The sequence below is a fragment of the Vicia villosa genome, linkage group LG1, assembly GCF_029867415.1.
Source record: "Vicia villosa cultivar HV-30 ecotype Madison, WI linkage group LG1, Vvil1.0, whole genome shotgun sequence".
Classification (NCBI taxonomy): domain Eukaryota; kingdom Viridiplantae; phylum Streptophyta; class Magnoliopsida; order Fabales; family Fabaceae; genus Vicia; species Vicia villosa.
The window spans coordinates 84,394,884-84,401,325 of NC_081180.1; the positions used below are offsets into that span (position 1 = coordinate 84,394,884).

Consider the following 6,442-nt stretch of genomic DNA (forward strand, 5'->3'; position numbering starts at 1 on the left):
CCAAGTAAGTCTCTTAAGCTTCAATCTCTTTGATTCTAGGGTTTTGATGCTTAGAAATATGATCATTCATGTTTAGCTGGTCCATATATTAGGTATGAGTTGGATTTTGTGTGCAATTATGCTTGATTCGAGTTTTATGGATTTCTGAAATTTTGCAAATAAGCTTGTACTATGACCTTGTTGTTCATATTTCTCTATGATACGTGCTTCTTCATTTGTGATAATTATCGATGCTATGATGTTGAAGTTTGTAGAATACATTAGGTATAAGTTTGTGAAAATTATACTTTTGATTTTTGTTAAAAAATGAATGAGATATGTGATGTTGAAGTTGGCAAGAATTCACTCGTGTTAGGATATTAAATAACAGATTATTGCGTTGTTTGCATGGTAGGGGTGATGACGTGTTGCGATTTGAATGGCTCATGTTTGTTTTTGTCTTCTAGCTACTTTAGTGTACCATGACCAATTGATATAAGGTGACATGAATCTTTGTTACAGTCTTAATGATTGTTTAATTAAATTAGAAAATTGGTAATTGGACAAGAGAAAAATGTGATGGGCCTCACTGTTACGCTTTTGACACCCCCTGATAAGGCCCATTTAGCGCTGTGTACAATATATAGTTCAGTCCAGATTTTCTGATGCACTTCCCTTATTTTTGTTTCTTTCTTTATTATACGGATTTAGATCCTCTCCTTCATTTTTCTCTCTTTCCCTCTCCATCCTCTTTATCTCTCTCTTAATCTCACTCTCACTCATCAATAAAAAAACAAAATTTAATCAAGAGAGAATGAAATTAAGAGAGGGATAGAGAGGAAGGAGAGGGAAGGAGAGAAAAATGAAGGAGAGGATCCAAAGTGTATACGGATTTAGATTGTCTAATATTTGAGTCGGATTTTTATTTATTTTTTTTTGCAAATTTTGTGATAAATTGAATAATTATTTTTATTAAATGTCTCATTTGGTCAAAACAAATACTCAATTAATCTTTTGATTTTTATTTTAATTTTTCCCTAATAAAAAAATTTGCAAAAAATATTTTCCTAGATTCAGAATGTTTGAAGATTTTTGTGATGGTTTTTAACCAAATTTATTTTCAAATTTGCTTGATTCTAGAAAGTGTTGAAGTTTATTGTTGATTTTGGTCCTTTTCTTGCTTATGTTAGAAGTTTCACCTTCATTTTCTATCTTCCTTTAATCCAAAAAATCTCAAATAAATCATGGATGTTTTTAAATGTGTTGTTATACTACAAGTGATTTTTCAATAATTTTACTTTTTGATTTTGCTTCTTTTTGAAAATTGTTTCTCAAGTTTGCTTCATTGAATGCCTTTTGTGGCTAGTTTTAAATTTTTTATTTTAATTCTCATCTTTCTTCAATATGAAAATTGTTTTGAGAGTTGTTTCTGACCTAGGGATGTTTGAAGATCATGTCTATGATTTTTGTCTGAATTTTAACATCACTTTTCCATTTTTGGTTGATTTAAATTGGAAACTTGATCATTGTTGTTTGCCTTATCAAATTGTGCTCTTGTTTGACTTTTTTTGAGTATGTGTGAATGATAATCTCTGACCACAATATATTTACATGTATGCTTAAGGATCATATAATTTTATTTCAAATTTTAGATCCTTTTAAAACCATTGTTTGATTAATTCTTTGAAAGCATACCATGTACCTAACTCGTGGAAACCCTAATTGTGTTTTGATCATTTCTATGAGCCAATCCTTGTGATGTTTGGTTTGTGGATCACTTTGTGCAACCTATAAGGAACCAAGTTCCTTCTTCTTTCACTCATTCTCATCACATTTTAAGAGACTTGAGTTCAAATTCATGAACCATTCAAGTACTCTAACATTGCATCTTTGTTTAGAAAATCATCTTTTGCAATCATGGTTTAGGAGGTTGTTCTTGTACACTTTCGTGTGGATACCATTGATCCAAAATGATTGAAACCTTTTGTATCTGCTTCTAAAATCTTAGGTCTTAAATGTTTTAGTGCAAATGCTCCTTTGATTCTTTGATTGACATTTCATTGTCAATTTATAGTGATGACAAGTTAGGAGCTACATTCTTATGTTTTGACCTAGCTTGTGTTCAATAGTTATTGAATCTTTTAGAGAACCTTGGTCCCATATCTTGTATTTAAGTTTTGATCTTAAATTCTCTTCTCATCTCAATTCTTCATGCTTCTATGGTCCTTTTGGTTAAGCACTCACTTGCTAATCAACATGGTGACACTTTAGAAGCTGCATCTTTCTTCCTACTTGTGTTTTGAGCATCATTATTTAGTGATTGCTTTATGTTATTTTGAGTCATATCCCATTGATGTATCTTGGTGTTGGATACTGTCCATGACACCTAATAACATTAAGTTTGATGTGTTTAGATCACATTGCTTGTATGATTTAGGGACTACAGCTTTACTAGTTTATCATGACCTTTGAGTATGTTATCTTGTTGACATCTCTTTAAGTTTAAAGCTCATCATGATTGATACTTTATGAGGGATCTTGCTAATGCCCTATGACCTATAAGTATCACTTTATTTTACTTGATCTTCATCAATCTTGTTTGATTTAAAAACAAGTATCATCCATCTTGAATGATGTTGTTCATCAAGTTGTGTGACTCTACCTTGTGCATGAAGTTTCATCTTCTTCTTTGTTACTCTTGAACCTCATCTGGAGTTAACTTATTTCATAAGTCATACATTCCATAATACTTTAATTATGCCCTCATTACTTGATCTTTAATTGTCTAAATCTTCTTGAAATTGGATACTTGTTAGCTTGACTCCTTTGACCTCTCTTTGGTCCATACTTGACAATTATTCTTTCATCCACATGATGTGATTTAAGTGATGTATAATGTTATTTCTGCCCAATTTGGTCTTCCATCTGGTGTAGTTAAGCTCAATGTTGTCAAAATCGAGATCTTACATAAGATCGGGAGGAGACATTAAAATCGTAAAATATAAAATCGTAATTAAGATCGGAAGATCTCACGCAATTAATTTTATAAGATCGAGGAATGATAACAAAATCGTAAAATATAAAATCGTAGTCGAAATCATAAGATTTTACTAAAAAAATAAAAATTAAAATATTTTTCAAATTGCAATGATAGGACCCGTACTCAGAAGTGAGAACAACTAATATTATAAAGCCTTTTTGCATATTATTTTAAAAATTTATCATAATATTATAATTATTATTTTCCAAAAGAAACTTGGAACAAGTAATAAAGCCTGACGCACAGTAACGCCTCCCATTTCCAAGAGGCCATTATTATTATTATTATTTTTTTTGTTGCAAAAACCATTATTATATTACATTGAAAAGGTAATAAAGTCACGTGAATAGAACCTTGCCAATTTCCAAGAGGCTGAAACATTAAATAATATTAAAATAAAACATTCTCAGTGTAGAAGATGAAAACGCCAGCAAAAACAAAGAAACAGAGCACAAAAATGATAAACAGAGTAGCGTCTTCTTCTCCTGCAGCAGAATCTGAGAACATAGAAGACTATGTCGCCGAATGAATTTGCAGAAGTCTAGCAGTTAGGATTCAAAGCTATTGAACAACTTAGGTGTTTACGGATTTACAGCATACGGGTTGTAAATCGGGTCGCACTTGACTTGGGTAACTAATCCCTATATTTTCCAGATTTCCGGTATTTTACTATCAAATTTCCAGATCTATTAATTTCTCCGAGATTTCTACACAAACACGATCCTACTTACGATCCAGATCGGTGGAGGTGATTGAGATCGCAAAATCGTGCGATTCCACGATCTGGATCGCGATCTTGACAACATTGGTTAAGCTCATGCTTGTATGAAATGCTATGATGATTGGGTGCCTCTAAAAGCACGTTAGTGTTTGGTATCGAACAATTCTTGCTTCAATATTTGAACATGTTTAAGTAGTGATGCCTTAGGGATATTTATAGGTCACTTGATTTTGTTTACATCATGTGTTTACTTCTGAATTCACTTCTACATGACACCTTATGCCATGTCTAATTGATCACACGTTTGTTTCCATTTCACATCTTAATTTTGATTGATACTTGCCTGTATGCCTTGGAGCTTGTGCCATGTCAATGACTAATTATGGTTCTTCTTAACCATGAGGATTGTGCTAAGTGTATAACATGTCTATATTTATTCATTCTTCTTCACTTTACCTCTTCTCTTTCAACTTTTTTGCTTGCTGGCATTACATGATAACTTATGTCCACTTAGGGTTGTTTGTGGTCTTTTCCTTGTGTGTTTTGATTGTGAATCTTTCTCAAGTATGCTTATGTGATGATGATGAGTCCTTGATGTGTTTGATTCTGACTTGTACACTATTTCCTCTATTTCACTTTACTTCACTTCCATATGCTATGATAGGTTAGGTACTTGACACATAAGACTTCACTGGCTAGTGAGATTGCCTTCTTGTTTTCTCTTGTGGTTTCTAAGTTCACACCGTTGAAGCATGACCCTTAGGGATGTCTTTACATTATCTTTATGTCTTCTTTGATGCTACACTATTTCCTATCCATGATTTACCACTTGCTTGATGCTTAAGTCTCATCTTGTCACATGTTTGAACTTCATCTTTCTTTACCATGCCTACTTATTTGATTGAAGTGATGTTTGTTAACATGACAACCTTTGTTGGTTATAGGTGAAGTTTTAAAAGCATGTTAGACTTAGGTATCTACCTCTTGTCTCTTATTTGTTTAATTCCTTAACATGGATTGAAATTATGTCTTCTAATTGCACACTTGCACTCCCACTTGTCCAGTTTGGCATTTTCTTCTTCTTCTTCTTCTTAACCCTTGTTGCCATGTTTAGGGTAGTTTACTGAGTATATTATGTTAGGACCAGAACTTATATAATATTTTGATGTGCTTTCAATACCATTCCTTGTTGATTGCTTATCATTGTTGTCTTATCTCATCTCCCTTTTCTTTGAGATGTCTATCTCTTGCATGCTTTATCTCTATAACTTGTGTGCTTGATGCTTTATCATCCATCTCTTTTCTTTGAGTTTTGATGTTTTGATGTTTTGTCATCTTAATTATTTTGTGCTTGATGTCTTGACATTCATCTTTCTTCTTTAATACTTGATGTTTTGTCATCCTCGTGTTTGTGTGCTTGATGTTTTGCCATCTCTTATGTATTTTCTTTTTGCCTTTTCTTTTAAAAACCTTTTTAGGTAAGAACATGTTAATTCCTTTTTACGATAATTGTGTGAGTCTCCAAAGGTCGAGCGGAAGTAGAATGAAAAATTAACATAGTTCTTTAAAAAAACAAAAACAAACCAAAACTTTAAGCCTAACCACGATGCTCCGATTCCTTAAAAAAGATACATATGCATTAGGGCGCGAGGCCTAAGCGAGCAGAACTATTTAAAAACTTTGTTTTCCCCATATTTTCTTTTATTTCTTTTGCATGCATTCCCTTTTAAAATTAGGCTTTATACTTTTAGTTTTACACCCTTAGATTAGAACAAACTTAAGTGGATCATGTGGAGTACCACAAATATGAGGGATGCTTATATCTTCCCCTTGTGTAATCGACTTCCTTACCCTCTCTCTTGGTTGCAATGAACATGTTATTTCCCTCTCTTAGGTTTACTTAGTCTTTCCTTTACCTCTCTTGAGATAAATAACATTGATGGCGACTCTTCTTTTGCCTACCCTTTCGCGCCTTCGGATTGAAAATTCAAGATACGACAAGACCAAAGATATATGTTTCCAAGTGACAAAAAAACTGCAAATTGTTCAACAAGACTAGAATGGATAAAATTATATGGATATTCAAAACACGAGTAAAGCTTGTATAAATCAATTTGCATGGCTTTGGGAACACGGCGAAGTTTGATAAGTCAACTGTTGTATACGATTACATTAGGACTAGTATATAATCAATGTTTGTTTAAATTTTTAGTGTTGCATTTTGTTAGAGGCTGCATTTCTTCAAAGGGGTAATCGAACATGGAGAAGCCCAAGTGTTGAAGGTTTCGACATATCACAATGTTACTGATATGATCACCAAAACATTGTCAAGTTGCAAGTTTTTCCATTATATGCAGTTGATAAAGCTACATGAAGTAAACTAGTTTGTTCTTTGATGTTATAGATTTTGTTCCAAGGTGGAGATTTATGAGATATTGGATCAAACTCTAGTATTTTCGAAGAGTAGCTTCTTGGTTCGACAATTCGACAGGTTCATAGCATGTCGTCAAAACATATTTTTACAATCTTACTGCGAATCGTCCGAACTTGACATTCTTACTGTTTATCAATTTATTGAATTTTTACAATCTCAAAACATATTTTCTTTCTTTTGATCACTTAAGGTTGTTAGGCATACTTCAAGGAGAGTAATCGATATGATGGAACAATTTAGTAAAAATTAACCACTAGTTTAATTATTA

General features: G+C 32.6%; 1 long non-coding RNA gene across 1 annotated transcript; it reads left to right on the plus strand.

The window, feature by feature from the left end:
* The first annotated feature begins 3,361 nt into the window (after nucleotides 1-3,361).
* Nucleotides 3,362-6,141, plus strand: LOC131643403 (uncharacterized). Its single transcript, XR_009296209.1, has 2 exons — nucleotides 3,362-3,649; nucleotides 5,969-6,141. It is a non-coding gene; the product is annotated as an uncharacterized LOC131643403 (long non-coding RNA).
* Nucleotides 6,142-6,442: the final 301 nt, after the last annotated feature.